Raw genomic sequence first — 18,671 nt, forward strand, 5'->3', positions numbered from 1 at the left:
AGTAGCGATGGTAAATGACTGCAGTCTCTCTTTTCGACACGCGAGCGAACGAGTTTTGACATTTAACAGTTTCGCTTAATCAGCAAAGTGCTCGCTAGAGAATTGAAATGCTTTCACATGAACTATGTATATTGTACGAGAGGAATAAATGTAAAAGCAAAATCACAGATTTTAAATTAATGGATGTAACTGCTGCTATATTCTACCATTGCTATATGTAAAGTGACAAAATTTGCATTGATGTTAGTTTATTTGCAAGAGACTATATATTTTTCATTTTCACAGGAAAAATATAATTATAATTTCATAACATCGTGACGTTATTAAATTTTTTTTTGTTTCAAATTACTATTTATTGTAACTTAAAATTTATCATTTTAATAATTCATCTATTTTATGGAATATGGATGAGAAATATACATCTTTTTCCATTGTTCACTTAAATCTATTGTGATACTGTCCATTGTTTTTTAGCATCTGTCGTTCATCTTAACGTCTTCGGTTCGCATACTTTATTGCTTTAATCTGTCCGTTTTCCTATCTACTTTTCGTTCAACTACTCTCTTTTACTGAGAAAAATAAAATGTAGTATTGATGCTAAAATAACTATTCTACAAAACTTACTACTTATGTACCTGTATAATCCGAGGTTGCTTGAAAAATTTTTTTTTTTTTCCAAAATTATACTATGCCATAAAAATTTTCTAAGTATAGGGGAGGGTACTTAAGGAAATACCAAGTTTTCGAGGTCTCAAATACACTAAATCTTTTTTTTTTTAATGATATTTAAAGTAAATAAAAAAAATTTTTTCATTTTTGCGGGCAAAATGGGCTACCCCCTAAAAAAGGTGAAAAAAAAAGGTCCTGGATTTTAAATGAATTTGATTAAAAAATTTATGTACTTGAAGATCGAAACGTTTTTCATGCAACGAAAATTTAAAAAAATTTAGGTAATTTTCCTTATGCGAAAAACGTTTTGATGATCAGGTACATAAAAATTTATCGAAAAAAATTCAAAAAACGCTCAATTATATTAATATAAGTGATTTTGGAATGTTTAAAAACCATTTAAAATATACAATTTTTTTTTATACAATTTTGAGGGGTACCCGATTTGCCTACCCTGCCCCCTTTTGCCCCTCTGCCCCTTCCCTTATAATAGGGTAGCGAAAAATTCTTAGTCGGCCGTCAGTAAATTAAAAAAAAAATAAAAATAAATAAAAGAGAGGACTAGAAAATTTAACTGCGTTCTTAAAAAAATAGATTTGTTCGGGGAATGGGGGCAAAACGGGGTACGCCAAAAACTTTAAAAAAATTTTTTCTTCAAATAGTCCAAAATCACTTTTGTAAATACAATTAAGCATTATTTTGCCAAATGAAATAGGCATAAGGGTGGGATAAATAGTATACTGAGGTATAAAAAAGTGGAGTTTCATGTTGCTCCACCTTCCAGCTTAGAGATTTTTTCCTCTTCCTTGATATGTAGCATAGAATTATCTACGAGTACTTTCACGTGAAAATAAAAAAAGTCTTTTTACTGTTGGATGATTTTAAACTGAATGTCAAAGTCGACAAATTTCTTGTACGTTAGTATGGAGATATAGAACAGTATAATACTCAGTCAAGTTTAACTGTGAGCGAGAAGTTTCGGTTGAGTAGAAAGGTATAGAGTTAAGACGAATAAGATATATGCAGCGGAGTACGATGGAACGTGTCCATATAGAAAGAGGAAAGGGTTCTCGATAGATGATTCTATGAAAGTCCCAGTTACGAAGACGTAGCTTCGGGACCACGTTACTTCCGATTCAACGGTACCTTTTGATCTTCTTGCGTCTAGACTTCCTTAAGCTTACCACTCCTTCCAGGCAATGCTGCACAGTCACCGAGTTTTGAGTTCGTTCTGTAGCGTCAGGTATAATACGAACATGAGCACCAAGCTCGACTTATTGAAACTTTATGGTATCACTATTATAGAAGACTATTCACTTTGATAATTCTTTTATTTCTTATATTTACTTCATTGATTTTTAAATCCCCATTATTTACGTGAGAATAATAATTATTATATTGTACAAAAAAAATAACAGATTATCTGCAAAAAACAAAGAATCCCGCATGAAAATACCATACATGATAAATACATATATAAAAAATTTATAATCAATATGGGACCATATAAGTGGCCAAAAACGATATATATTTTCATATATATAATATAGTAAGTTTTAATATAATTAATTATATACGTAAGTTTATAAGTTAATACATGTATTATATATATTTATAATCATATATGTAAACTTATAAGTTAGCACATATATGTATTACATATATTGATAATTATATATGTAAATTTGTAAGCTAGCACATATATATATATATATTCTGAACACAATGTTTGAATTTTATAACAGAGAGAGAAAGACAGAAAAGAATAGATTTTATTTATTCTTACATATATGGGGAGACATATGGTTCTATATATCAAAAAATATACAAAAATTTATAAAGTCAAATTTTATAAAGTTAAATACATGGTACATATATCGTACCATATAATGATGAATTATATATGTATTTTTATTTGTTTCTATTTATAAATAACATTTATTTTTGAATAGGGGAGGGTGGGGCAGAGCGGCCCTCCTGAAATTTTGACCAAAAAAAAAATTTTTTTTTTTTTCGACTGATTACTATAAATCCGATATGTTTGCGCATTTTTACCCCTACGCATGACATTTGGGGCAAAATGGACAAGCCCAAAATTTTGAAAAAGTGATTTTTTCATATTTATATCGTCAAATTAAAAAAAAATGATTATAATTCCACATTTCTAGCCCTACGCATAACACCTGGGGCAAAATGGACCAGCCGAAACTTCCGAAAAAATTATTTTTTCATATTTTTCGGCCGTTTCTTTATGTAAGAGGTAAATTTGGTCACTAAAAATTTATAAAAATTAAATTTTTTTTTTAGTTGATAAATTTTTGAAATAAAGTAAAATTATAGAATTGATGTTTTTTTTTATTAAATAACAATTAGTAATTAAGGTAATCGAGAGTGAACGATTTTTTACGCTTTAAAAAATTTTTTTCGAGTAATATAAAACCAAAAATAGTTGTCAAGAGTAAGAAATACATTCTTAATGATGAAAACAATTTAAAAAAAAAAAAACGAAAAAAAAAATTTTTTTATCACTTTTTGAAGGGGGGCCGCTCTGCCCCACAAAAAAAAAAAAAAAAATTTTCAGAATTTTGGCAAAATGTCCATAAATTTGTTCGAAATAGGACAAAAGTAAAGTGATCATATGGTTGAAAGCCACAAAAAATAATAATTGGCTTAGGGGGGCCGCTCTGCCCCACCCTCCCCTATATTAAAATTATAAGTTTTCAAATATATAAATAATATATTGAAGTTATACGGAAATATATGAAATCATATAAGAGAAAACATATAGAAATATAATAAAATCAGCCAAAATCTATATATAGTAGGGTGGCGCAAAAAAACCGACTATTTTTTTTTTTTCAATCTCGCATGAAAATTTGTTGGTTTACGATGTTTTAAGAAGCCTCTCCACAAATCAGCTCGATAAAAAATTTTTAAGAGGTCGCTCACGAATTTTGAAAATATCGAAAATGATCGAAAGTAGGATTTTTATTTAAAAAATTTTTTTTTTCTCGTGGCAGCAATAGTTTATATTTGTAAAATCATGACTATGCTGAAAATTTCAGCCCAAAATATAAATATTTAAACGGCGCTCAAGAATTTCGAATATTAACTGATAATATGTAATTAATAGTTTGAATTAGTTTTTATAACTCAATTGTTGTCATTTCACTTAAATATAACTTTTGCATACCCAAAAATATACAGAACAGTCTTAAACAATGAAATTCGGTCAGTTTTGAATAAGCGAAAAAACCTACAAATTGAATTAAAAAATAAAAAAGTATGTAAATAACTTATTATTTCTATTTCTCGGGTTATATTTCCATTCATTGTCATGCAAATTGATGGTGAAAAAATCGAGAAGCTTTATTATTAATATTTAAGGGTCGCTCAAAAACGTCCAAGAGACTGCGCTCGGAAACATTCAAAATTCTTGAGCGCCGTTTAAATATTTAAATTTTGGGCTGAAATTTTCAGCATAGTCATGATTTTACAAATATAAACTATTGCTGCCACGAGAAAAAAAAAATTTTTTTAATAAAAATCCTACTTTCGATCATTTTCGATATTTTCAAAATTCGTGAGCGACCTCTTAAAAATTTTTTATCGAGCTGATTTGTGGAGAGGCTTCTTAAAACATCGTAAACCAACAAATTTTCATGCGAGATTGAAAAAAAAAAAATAGTCGGTTTTTTTGCGCCACCCTAATATATAGTTCTATATAAAATTTCATGTATTGTCACATATATATTTATATCTGTAACATATATTTTTTAATATATGGTTACCATATATATTTTCATGCGGGATTGTTCCAAGTACTCGATCAAAATCTATTTACACAGAAAATTTAAATCGCTATGAAATACAAAAATAATTTGCTAATTTAAGAAATGACGAAAAAATTCAAGACTAAATTACTTTGTGTGCATTGAAATAGAAAAATATTCTGACAATATATTACAGTAACTTAAAAAAGAATATAAGTTGTCAATAATCTCATGAATTATATTGAAAAATTTTTTTTTTCAATGAAAGGTAATCGTTCTTAAAGAAGAGTTTTTAATATTTTATCAACGTGTATTTTCTGAAAGGTGAAAGACGGAAATATCATCAGACAGCTACCACACAGACGGAAATATAAACGGAATAGTAGTCTGCGTTTGAATCTCCAATTTCCCACGATCTTAACATACCCTCTGTATTATAAACTGCTTGACACATAATGGACGGTTAGAAGGAATCGCGAGTCTTCAAGGAAAGGAAATATTCATAATTTATTCAAACTTATAAATATAGTATACATTCCGCAAATACTTCATTTAGTTACTACGATAACATTTATGCACACACAGATATATATGCATATTTATATATATTTAGAGACGAGCTTATAGAATGCGATTGAAACAATCACTGCCTAAGTTGCCAAATACCACAGAATGAAATGTTGTTAGTGATAATGAAAAAAGAAGACTTAGAAAAATGAATTTGTTTTTCATTCTACGAAATGTTCCTGGACTAGTGTCTTAACATTACGGAGATTCTACTGTAAACTTCTCATTGCGATGATCTTTTTCTTTTCCCTTTCAAATTACGTCTTCCTCAAATTTTTTTACAAAGTGTAAAACCGCTTTTGTGTGACAAAAAAAAAAGTTATTTTCCCCTGACAAGTATTTTAAAGTAAAACGTGGAAACAGATTACGTATAAATGAAATAAAATTACATGTTAGTGTAAATGTAGTATAAATTGAAAATTTTTTTATTGAAATGCTATCTCGAGTTTAATTGCACGCCTCAAATGCGAAGTATGTGGGTACGCTTTACTGACGCTTATCCGCTTCGCGAAATATTCACATTGAATTATTTCAATAACTTGAAGAATGTGTTAATTTCATTCCTATAAGGGGTTTGTGGAAACTAAAAACCTTCAAAAATACCTGTTGTAGCTATTCGAGTGTATACAAAAAAAAAATCATGTCACACACCTCGAACGCGAAGCGGAGGTAGTGCTTTACCGTCAAACTTAAAATCCGGGTTTCCATTAACGTGAATCATCTCCAGTTATTTTTTTTATTTAAACCTGATTCGATACCTTACTATAATTTCACCTGTAAATTGTGACTTTTTAATTTTTTTAACGTTTATATTTTTATTTCACTTTTAATTAATACATTGCTGTATTACGGCAGTAAAATACGCATTCCAATTCAAAACAGCGGTCGTTTTACTATTTACCCAGGGTACTACTACAGTAACCCAGGGAACACCGTGATTAGAACGTAACCCTTCCACACATGATGAAATAAAAATTGCATATTTTCTAGTCATTGGCCCTCGATAGAATTAAAACAGAATATTCCAAAGTTATTCCACTACACTTATCAAGATATATGTGCATATCTATGTAAGTACTTACGTAGATATGTCCTGGCCCTGGGTAAATCACTGTTAACAAATTATACCATAATACTTGGCAGTTTATAATACGATTTGTGCATATGTTAACAGTAATGGTTTGAATCAATAAAATAAAATTAAAACATTAGCTCATATATCAATAGTGATTGTTCGAATGAAAAAAGAATCAAAAAGTTTGGTAAATCTAAGTGCACGACTCTTAATGCTCATTTCCAAAAAAAGAAAAATGTAAGATAAAAGTTTCAAGGACAATTTATTTTCCTTTCTATTACACTAGAAATTTAAATTTCGCTCCGAAAAATAGTCAGATGTATTTTTTCGCTCAAGCGCGACTAGAGTGACGAAAGTATATGTAAAAAACATATATAGATATACAAAATTAGATAAGTTCTTTTTATTAATTATAATTGAACGGGTCCGAATTTGATGGCCATTTATGACTCACTTCTTCTTCGGCCCTAAAATGATCTTTAAAAAAAAAAGCGATTTAAATAATGGCTTTTTTCTCGAGCTTTTGTGTTTACGGGTTACGGACACTTTTTCTACTGCTTGGCGGGAATTTTTTTTTTTTACATTTTGATGTTTTTTCAGTTATTTAATACATCAAATTAGTCTTTATAAGTAATAAAATTAATCCTTATTAAATTCTCTATCCGATGACGCGTAACTTGGTTAAGCTTTGTCGACTAACAAAAGTAAAACAGTAAAAACAGTAGCGAAAAAGAAGCAAACTGAATTGTTCGATCGTAAAGCGCACTCTAATGCTTCGCATCAAGAGTCGTGCAAAAATAAAAAAATTGTTCATTTGAACGGTTCTTAAAATGTTGATGACATGTGTCTGAGAAGGAAAAGTCTGTGCGCTCATACGCCGCTTAGTGGTGACTCCTGAAACTACGTCTCTAATTAATACTGACATTAAAAATTTACTGTTTCTATTGATATATAAATTTTTTTCAAACCTTCCTGTAAATAGCATATCAATCATTTTAATTCCATTGTACGATAAATGTATATTAAAAACGCGCTGGTTTCAATTCAACATATTCGTATAACATGTCAAAGCCGTATTATTCAATCATCCGCGTTGTACAATTATATTTATAACAGTAGACGTAATGGAAGTACATAAAAAATTTCCATAGCTGTAGGTAGATCAATACATTGTGTCATATGACAACCAACTAATTGATCGAACGGAATCAAATTTAACCTAAAGACCATTTTTTAAAATAAAACATAAGTTTATCTTTAAGTTTGATTGATGTACTTTACAAAAAATATAACTGAACAAACGATTTTCTATTAATAAACGCCAGGAAAGACAAGTAACGATATTTAATTATAAACGAATATCGTATCATAAAAGAGTAATAAAAACTTGTATACTACGATGGCTTAAGTGTTCCTTTTAACTGAGATAAATAAAATAAATTCGGGTGTATTTTTGTTAATCATTTAAAAAATTAATTTGTTATAAAATCGAATGTGGTACGCAGTTACTTGATTGTACTTTGTAAGCAATTCCGTAATTGCACAGACAAAGCAATTACGTCAATCGAACAGTTATATGTGCGATGAGAGGCTTTTGCAACAAATACAAGCTAGCTGTCGATATATATCCGCGCAAACAGTAGATGATAATGCAATTTGGATAATACCCGAACTAACGGCTCGCGTTATCCACCTGATACAGGTGTGCTTATTTGCATGAGATGCGTTTAAAATTATTGATTCACTTCGATGGAGTCAATCGCTAGTTTTTAAAAGATTATGCTTTTGTTTTTAATCTATTAATTAATTATTATCATGGTTTTTATTTCATCAGCTACTTCTTGTTTATTATTAATTAAAAATTTCGGATTTAATGCCGCTGGAAAACTATAGAAAGGGTTAGAAATTTACGAAATCCTCTTACACACCTCAGGCGCGAAATCGATCACATACACATGACTATATTTACAGGCATCATTCTGAAAATAGTCAGAATAGCTTCCTAGGAAATTGAATTTCGAAAATCGGATTGAAAATCATAATTCCCCACCCCCTTTTTCTTTAATCTTAAATTTTTGTAGGCTAAAAATAAAATAGAACAGAAAAAATCTGAAACACAGTTGACTTTGTGGACCAACCCCAATACTTCCCGCTGTTTTCGATCTCAGAGAGCTCGAAAACGGTATTGATGAACTTTTGAGCTCTGCGAAGTCAACAATTGATTAGACCAAAAAAATATAGATGCAGCTGAAAAAAAGAAATTTCTATCCAACGAGATCTTTCAAAAAAATCGACCGATTTGCTCGAGCTGTGCGATAATAGAAAGAGTCTTTTGAGATTTAGATTTGATCAAAATTTGAAAAAAATCAGTCGAGTTCTGATCAAAACGTCAAGATCTGATGAAAACTCGATTTTCAAAAATCGGACCGAAACCTATAACTTCGTTTTTTTTGAAAATTTTCAATTTCTTAGCGGGAAGTTAAAATGCTGAAAAATTGTAGGACTTCTTAGTCTACAAGATTAATTAATTGTTCTATTTTTGGATATTTCATGTGTACCTGAAGATTGGAACGTTTTCTGCACAACGAAAAAAAAAATTGGAAAGTAAAAAATCTACTGGATAACTAGATTTTAGAAATTTTTCGCATATAAATGCTGGTATGTCATTCGAAAATCTTCGGCCAACCCCAACTTCTGGAACCCCTTAAGCAGTCAAATTACATGAATTTTTTTCATTTTCGTTGCACGATAAACGTTCTGATCTTCACTTACATTATTTCATAGACTAATAATATTTCTATTACATACTTTAGTTCTGAAAAGTGGCTCGTGTTTAAACCACTTTACTGCGAATCATAATTTATCCATAAATTTCAGTTTAAATTACTAATGAGTCAGACAAATTTGATAATTAACCTTGGACTTAAAGTCTTAGAGGGTGGTAAAAGGATAAAACGTCTTTCTGGATCAAGTTCCTACAGCGAGACTAAGAGTTCTCAAGCTACAACAGCTCACGCGCTGCGACACTATAGCAAGTTGGTAATGGATGTTTGAATTATGCATTTGTTTTCCCGTCACGGAGTGTAATTAGTTATTTACACATTTCAAGTGCGCGTGAGAACCCAGTGTCAATGATTGTAAAGGCACCAACGAACTTTGGCAACGTGTTATTTAACTTCCACAGAATATTAGCTTGCTATCAGAATAAAACTCATAAAGATGAAGAGAATAAAGAACAGAAACAGTTTCTTATTTTTTTATTTTTCATAAATTTCCTCCAGGCAAGCACGAGTTACTCAAAAAGTTTCACGAGGAGCAGTAACTTTTTTGTCTATAAAAAAATAAAAAACTTTCTTTTACTCTAATTTTTCTTGTTTATTGTTTTGTTCTTTCATTCAAAAAACAATACTATTTTTTTTCCTCTGTGATGACCCAAGATTTCATTACCGCCAACTCTACTCTAAGAAAAAAAAATATTTTCTCTAATTTGTAAAATATAATTGTTTATTTGTATTAAGTTTAATTTTTATTATTTTCCACGACTAAATGCATCAACGATGAAACCTCGAAAAAATCAAGAAACTCCTCACGCAGCCAGGCCCATTACTGCGAGGTAAACATACGACCCTTGTGCATGAGCGGAATATCAGAGTTTTCGTTTCAGGATCAGTGAAGAACGGAATTCCCTCTTTTATTTTATTTTATTTTTTTTATTTATTTCCTTGGATAGCTATATATTCACAGGTTAAGTATAAGAAAATACTTGAAAGACAAGTGGGTTGCTATTTGAGAAGTAGCTTAATGATATTTCTCACCTAAACATTTATTTGAATTTTAAAGTTAAATAAATAGGCTCTGTAATGAGGCCGTACTTGTACATGTATAATTAAATAATGTCAAGTTAATTGAAGGGATGGAATCTTTGCATTCGGATCGAGCTACTCCATTAAAATTGTGGTAGAGATTCTTCAATTAACATTTCATTAAATTTTATTAATTAAATGGGTGTATTAATTACTAAATTTGTGTACTGCATGGAAAATTAGCATTTATATCTGTGATATAACAGAATTTTTGATGTACATAAGTGACCCACACTTCCAAGCCACCACAATGGCGATTGGCAATGATGTTGCGTTAGGCAACACCAAGAGGTTCCTTTATTATTTACCATCAGCTTAGCCGCTTGGTACTGAATCAACTGGTTATTCTAACTTATGGTAAGACTATGAGGGTCGGGTTTAGTTTACCCGCTTCCTGGTCACTAGGAATAATTAGCTGAAGGATAAGAACGATTAATTATACTTAGCAGTTATGATATGAACAATAAGATAGATCTTAACTCCTGCAGTTGACGGCGACCTATACTTAGGTACCTGGTGACTCAAAATTACTGCAAACTCCAAAGCCGAGAACGCAGTCGTAATAAAAACAACGAGACAATTTTGAATAATATAATGAAGAGAATGTAATCGAATTTGAATGGTTACAGTAAGATAGCTAATTACCCATGAAAATTAAGTCATATATCATGTATGCATCATAAATGCTCTATAGGGACGGGGGCAAAATGGGTTACACCCAAAATTTAATAAAAAAATACTTTTTTAATATTTTTTTTTAAATTGAAAAATCACTTTTGTAAATATAATTGAACATTACTTTGAATTTTGTTTTGTTAAACTTTTTCAAAAATCGAGTGTCTAGAAAAATGTTAATGACTTTTGTTTTATGATAAAAACTATTAAAATTTTTTTTTCTTCCAGTGTATCCAATAATTATGTGAAATGTGATTTTTCTTTTACTGAGAAAATTAAATAATAGGAATTACTATCTAGTTATGGTAAAATTTTTTACCATCAATCCGATAGTAGTGAATATTATCTAGTAGATGATTGTATAAATCATTTAGATTGTTACATTCACCATATTTATAATAATTGTTACAATCTAGATGATTTATACAATCATCTAGATAATATTCACTACTATCGGATTGATGGTAAAAAATTTTACCATAACTAGATAGTAATTCCTATTATTTAATTTTCTTAGTGTGTGTAAATTAACTTCAAAAAAATTCAGTGTAATCAAATTTATTTAATATCCAGAAATTTTTTTTTTCACTTTTTTAAGGGGTATCTCATTACGTACACAAAAATGAATTTTTAACTTCACGCTAAGAAAATTGCAAATTTTCAAAAAAGGGAAGTTATTGGTTTCGGTCCGATTTTCGAAAATCGAGTTTTCGTCAGATGTCGACGTTTTGAGGTCCTAGGAAACTATTCTGACTATTCCCGGATGGACGTCCGTGTGTGTGTGTGTGTGTGTGTGTGTGTGTGTGTGTGTGTGTGTGTGTGTGTGTGTGTGTGTGTGTGTGAACTTTTTTTTGTCCGACGATATCTTTGGAACGGATGAACCGATTTGAACGTACTTGGTGGCGATCGAAAGAGCTCACCAAAACTTAGTCTTGATTAGATTTTGAGGTAAATCGATCATGTAGTTTACAAGTTATACAAAGAATAAGAATTAAAAAATTTTTTTTTTTTGGTTTTTTCTAGAACTTGATAAAACGCGTCGATTGCCGCCTTAGCCATCTCAATCGGATAATTCGTTCGAGAGTTATCGCGGGTAAAAGAAATGGTAAAAAAAGGTTTTTTGCGAATATCTTCGAAACAACTGAACCGAACAATTTCAAAATTTTATCAGCTCTAGAACTCAATAAAATACGCCGATTGCCACCTCAACCATCAAAATCGGTCAATTCGTTCCTGAGATATCGTGGGAGAAAGAAATGCTAATATCGGTTTTTTTCGAAAACAATGGCACACAAAAGTATTTTCGAGCTCGAAGAGCTCGAAAATGTACTCACAACAATGTTTTCGAGCTCAAAGAGCTCGAAAACAGCGGGAAGTTTTGGGGCTGGCCCGCAAGGTCAACCGATAGACAGATTTTTTTTTTAACGGCAACTGAAAATTTTTTCTATTTACTTTGAATATCAATAAAAAAAAAAAGATTAGGCGTATTTGAGTCCTTAAAAACAGTATTTCTTTAAGTACCTGTTTTGCCCCCCCCCCCCCCCCAACTCCCTATATGGGCATATATGACCAACTTTCAGAAATGGCGGTATATGATTGATTTCTTCACGGATAATGCTTAATAAATTTATTCTGCAAGCTTTGTAGTTAATTTAATTTTTTTAAATTTATCAGCTATAAAAATGTCAAAGTGTACATTTTTAAATTCAAATATTTAAATTGAGTATTTGTTTTCGATTTTACTGGTACATACAATGGCACAACACAACCACAGACTTTTGTGCTAATCTATCCTTTAGTTGGTGGATAAAACATTCCTAGCATTTTCCGGTCGAAGGGTGACGTTGGATAGAAAATAGATTGGTTTGTATATCACGTCGAGGGAGCGAAAACAAGAAGGGACAGTAATACAGAGTATAGGAGTTTGAATCCAGTTTGGTTAACGACGAATAGAATTCGAAAGGGTGAGCCCTGCTTCAATGCATCGACATTAACTGTTTTTTTTATATATTTCAATTAAATTTAATTCTTTCTTTGTTTTGTACTTGTTCAATAAATCAGTCAACTACTCATTCAATTAAATAAAATTTTTCTGATCGACTTTTTAGATTCTTAACCCTCGTAAAATCAATAGAATTATTATAAAATTCAAATTTGAACAAATTAGACACGTCATAAAAATTTTGTTGACATTGCGATAGCTATGCAGGTACTTTTGATACCACATATAAAACAAAAGATATATTTATTAATGGAAGTATATACACTGGTCACAAAAATTAAGGGATATAAAAAAAATTCCAAATTTTTTAGTGATTTCCAACATGCTGTAACTCGGTGAAAAATACCTGTTTTTTAATCAACATTATCGCTTCCAAAAAATTATTTTTATCAAAAGTCACTAATTGTGTCTTATAGAGAATGTTTTGCAGTTTTCAAAACCCTACTTCTATTCTCTGTACGACCAATGCGTCCCGAGTTATTGATTGTCAAAGTCAAAATGGACTCTTTTGCTTTGATCAATGATAACTCGGTGTCAAATCGTCGTAGAGACTTTTTGAGGGCGGCAAATTAAAGGGCATAAAATATCCTAAAAAAGTCATAAGATCAGATTATCAAAAAAAATTTATTGAAGCCCATAGACTTCTTTGAAGACGAGCAAAAATTTGGAAAATTTTTTTTGCGTCGGTTTTCTTAGGATTTCTCCAGAACTGTGCATGATAAAAAAAATTGAAGTCCAGGTCCGAAAACTAGAAACTTGAAGCTACAATTTGCTTCTTTGAATTCTACTCTACGACAATTTTTTATCGAGTTACAGCATGTTGAAAATCACTAAAAAATTTGGAATTTTTTTTATATCCCCTAATTTTTGTGACCAATGTATATATTTTTGAAGCGTATTTATACGGTACTAGATGGTAAAATTTGGTTATGAAGCGTAATTCAGAAGTTATTTGAAGTTAAAGTAAAAGAAAAAATTTCAGGTGGGCCGTTATGCCCTCCCATATTTTTATATATATTTAGAGAGCAATGTAATTGGATCTTAAGCGCTTATTTTTCTAGATGTATTAAATTTTGAAAACAAGACAAAAAAAATTGATGAGTGCGATAATCGAATTTAAGTAAAAATAATTCGTCTCGATATTCTTGGCATCTTTTAATAAATTTACATGAAAACAACGGAAAAAACGAGACATAATTTTAATCTAAATTGTAATAATCGGATTGTCAGACGTTTCGCATTGTCATTTTCGTTTCTAAATGCAAATCTTCTGTAATATTGAATTTAATTTTTTTTTCATATCTTAGTCAGATTTATTTTTATGTAAATATTCTCTGATAAAAATAACTTTTATTATTATAAACAATAAACTTTTAAATTTTAAATTAATAAAATTAAAAAAATTTTTTATCAACAATCTAATGCAGAAAATGATTCAAAAATATGTTGAGAATAAATAATATACATTGAAAATATCAAATTTATTATTAGGCAATGTAAATCATAAACTTGTACATTGCACGTACGTTCCCCAGCGTCCATAGAGATTGTCAGGGCAATAATGCGTTTTTTCTCGGAAGAAAACGAGATTATGCAAAAGATAGAGAAGAGTAAAGTAAAAAAAATAAATAAGACGGATTCAACGAGGAACATGTTCAGTCCGGATTTTGTCGTTTAAAATGCATAGAGTTCATAACTTATTCGCGCAGTTGATTCGCTAGTATTGCTGTTGCTACTCGCTGAATCTTATGAGCATAACTCATGTATTCCTTCTGACTTTTTCTCTAACCACTTCCATATTATTTCAAGTCGCGCTGAATCGTATATTTTTTATTCTTATATCCGCAGAGTTATAAATATTAGTAAACACTACAAAACAAAATGATGTTAATAAAATTCCACGGTAATTATTTTATTTTGGATTTTAAATTTAATACATGGACAAAATATGAATCATATATCAAGCATATATAGATCATATTTGAAGCATATATGGAACATACAGAACATATATGGATCATATATGAAGCATATATGGATCATGTATGGACCATACATGAAACATATATAGATAATATATGGAGGAGATATAGATCATATATGAAGCATGTATGCATCATATATAACCGATATATGGACAATATATGGATTATATATGAAATATATATGAAGCATATATGGATAATATACGGAGCACATATGGATCATATATAACCGATATATGGACAATATATGGAGCACATATGGATTATATATGAAACATATATGGATAATATACGGAGCACATATGGATCATATATGAAATATATATGGATAATATATGGAGCACATATGGATTATATATGAAACATATATGGATAATATACGGAGCACATATGGATCATATATGAAATATATATGGATAATATATGGAGCGCATATGGATTATATATAAAACATATATGGATAATATACGGAGCACAAATGGATCATATATGAAGCAGATGTAGATTATATATGAAGCATGTATGGATCATATATAAAAGATATATGGACAATATATGGATCATATATGAAAAATATATGGATAATATATGAAGCGCATATGGATCATATATGAAGTATGTAGAGATCATATATAAAACATATGTGCACATATGGATTATATATGAAGCAGATATAGATTATAGATCGAGCGTATATGATCCACGTATGCTTGATATATGGCCAATTTTAATATATATTCCATATATGAGCATATATGATTCATTTCTGACGGATTTATTTATTTATTCCTTCAATTTATTTGATAACATAGTGTAACAAAATTTGTGAATAGTTGAAATAAAAATCGTTTTTTTTATTGATTTTTTACAATTGATTCTTTTTTGGTATTTAGAATTTTCATTTAACCAAGTCAGCCAAACGATAAAAAAACAAGGCACCAATTTCAATTAAAAAGCAATCGCGAATGTTATTTAATCCTTTCGTCCGCTAGGGAGATTTTTTTTTTTATTGTCATTATGTCCTTTTTCCAATCAGAGAACATCAATATTTATATCAACGATCATTTACAACCACATGCTCATCGTGACCATTGCAAAATAGATGAGTTATCTAGTTGGTCATATGCATATAGTATTAACCACAAGAGACTCATGTCACGAGAGTTGATGTTAAGCGAATGAACATACAGACAAGATGTTACGAAAGATCGTAAACTTGGTGAATCTAAAGGGATCAGCCAAATAACAAGAATAATAGCTAGTACAGGTGCACTGTTTTATGTTGCTTGAATGCATTTCATCTGTAATAAAACACCCGGAGCGAGATTGTTAAATGAATAACTAGTCTACACTACAACTAAATAATACTCGTTTCAACAACTTAACTACATCTAAAAAGTGAAAAGTAAACTTTTATTATAGTACCTAGGATCCAATAGTTGATTTTTTCAACACGTGTTTTGTTAAAATAACCTTCAAAATTTATCAACACTCTAAAGTAGTTCGTAACTATAAACTATAACTTCTATTATTGGCTGTTGAAGTTCCGTTTATTGTCAAATAATGCTTGTCTGAATAAGTTCTTCGACTTATTTTTAGCTCTTCATTCAATCGTTATTTTATTTTCAAGTAATGAAAAAAAAAAAAAGATTTTCTTTATTGTTTCGTTACTAGTAATAACAGAGTCATGTGGGGTAAGTGTACGCAGTGAGTAAAAGTATGCAAACCTACCTCATGAAAAAAATTTATAAAAAAAATATAGAAAAAATATAATTTTCATATAAAAAAATACATAAAAAATATATAAATATATATAAAATATGTATAAAAAATATATTTTAAATAGCTAACTTTTGACCGATTTTCGTAAATATTTTAAATATATTAAAAATATATCTTAGAACATATAAAAAATTCATGTATAAAAAAATTTAAAAAATACATTAACAATATATTTCAAATATATAAAAAATATATTTTCATTTTAACTAACCAACCTAGGAAAAAAATATGTAAAATTTAGATAAAAAATATATTTTATATAAATTTATGTATTTTTTTTATATGAAACATATATTTTTTTTATAAATTTTTTTCATGGGGGCATGCATTTCAATTCGAAATGAACAGGTTTGCGCACACTTGCCCCACATTACTATTATTTTTACATCCCCTATGAGTGGATTGATATTTTGTTGAAATTAAAAAAAATCTAATCAGACTAAATAATCACAGTATCGTGAAAAATATCTTTGCAATGGATTCAAATGTAAATATTTTCAAATATTTACTAAAAATTTTCCTAACAAGTTTGCGATTCAAATAATAAAAAAAAAAATTCCATTATTTCTCTCTTTATACACAAGTTATAATTTAATTTTAAAAATTTTCTTTCCCTATACTTCGTACTAAGATAATAAACATATTTTTTATAGTTCGTATTTTATTTAAATGTAATTAGTGCCTAAAACTCGTCAAGGACTAAGTCTGTAGATTGTACCGCTCACTATTAGGAACGTGAGTACGTAGCGGGTTTAGTGAGTCTAAGACTCAAGTCTCCTCGCCTCGGAGAATGATTTAATAATGTACGCAGCATTAATCGGCCCAAGAAATGTAAGTAGGGATAATCCTTTTAACCAGTTGTCTGGCAACCCCTTTAACCCTAGAACACCAGTGACAACTAATTCCCGGTAGATATTGCCTAGTATAGTATAGTTGAAGTGTATGTGCGTATACACTATAACACCTTCTATTCTCTTTACTTTACCCATTAGTTTTTTTTTTTTTTTTTTTAAGTATTTCCTCGATATTTGCTGAGCAATACGTGAGATCTGACTCATGTTCCTGGGAAAATTATTATCACGTTTCCGTGTTTGAGAAGTAAAATTGAAAATGATATTATCACTTTTTTTGTTTTGGAAGTTTACGATAATTACACCTTTCTCATACAGGCCTCTTATCGATAATTGGTTTATTTTTTATAAATGTATATCAGAATTACCGTTGAATCTCACTATCGATGACATTGATTTAAATAAGCTCTGATTTAAATAATAAAAAATCTATTATGTCATGGCTATTCAAAAGCTTAATTACTCTCATGTTGTTCAATGCGACGGTTTTTATTGACATTATTCACTAAAATTAATGATCATTGTGGTTGTCTGGAATATTAAAAATCATAAGCCGGGTAGCTTATGTTTTCAATGAAGCTTGAAGCTGTTATTCGCTTGGGATCTTTGACAAAAAAAACTGGACTTCTCTTTCATAGAAGCCTAATATATGAAAGTAATCGAAGCCTTAAAAGAAGCTGTGGATCGGTCAGACTTTACGAATAAAATTGCCTGGTAAAATTCGGGAGTTTGATTATTTTTATGATAATTTTACTTTTAATAGTAGAACTATTGTCTATACGCACTGCACTCTAAAACCAAGTGTTACAAGTGTATTATTGTAACGTATATTAAATGTGTTCTATGTTTAAGGCCATAAGCGAAACTATAGTTTTTTGTAGTCATTTAAAACAGGTTTCACGGTGTATTAAATATCTAAAGATTGCTTATGGCGTTTCAATGTTATTTGGTAAGTGTGTTACAGTCGACTCTGTCTAAAGGTTCTCTGCCTAAAGGTTCCCGCTGTCTATAGGTTCCAGGATACATTGCTTAAAGGTTCCTGGATATCCCCCCGCCCGCTTTCTCGAGTGACGAATCACAATTCAGTTTTCGAGCGCTAACTTTAAATGCACGTTTTTTGAGGTTATGTTTACTGCGCAATGTGTTCGTTTTAGCGTGCGCCTCGGCGCTCGAGGGGAATATATTGTAGGGGAAGTGCTGATGGTGGGGAGGGAACCTTTAGGCAATGGTCCTGTCCCGACGTGGAACCTTTAGACAGAGTCGACTGTATTTTTGACTACCCACTTGGTTTTAGAGTGTGATAGTTTATGTCGTAGTCAGAGACAGGTTTTATAATAAATGGCTAATTTTTCTATACTCAGATATTAAAAGTAAATTATTGTTTTTAATTTTGTGAAGAAGTTTTCCATGATTTTAAATTATATTGAGT

The 18,671-nt window shown here is 30.0% G+C and overlaps 1 long non-coding RNA gene across 2 annotated transcripts in view; it reads right to left on the reverse strand.

The window, feature by feature from the left end:
- LOC130674076 (uncharacterized) overlaps window positions 1-18,671 on the reverse strand; it is a 34,515-nt gene that overhangs the window by 12,558 nt on the left and 3,286 nt on the right. Inside the window, exon 3 of one of the 2 annotated variants that reach the window (XR_008990976.1) lies at window positions 1,260-2,092. The exons of the other annotated variant lie outside the window; for it this stretch is intronic. This is a non-coding gene — a long non-coding RNA (uncharacterized LOC130674076). Of the gene's footprint in view, window positions 1-1,259; window positions 2,093-18,671 lie in introns of those variants that run through there. 2 annotated transcript variants of the gene reach the window in all.

The sequence above is a fragment of the Microplitis mediator genome, chromosome 1 (assembly GCF_029852145.1).
Source record: "Microplitis mediator isolate UGA2020A chromosome 1, iyMicMedi2.1, whole genome shotgun sequence".
In the NCBI taxonomy this organism is placed as follows: domain Eukaryota; kingdom Metazoa; phylum Arthropoda; class Insecta; order Hymenoptera; family Braconidae; genus Microplitis; species Microplitis mediator.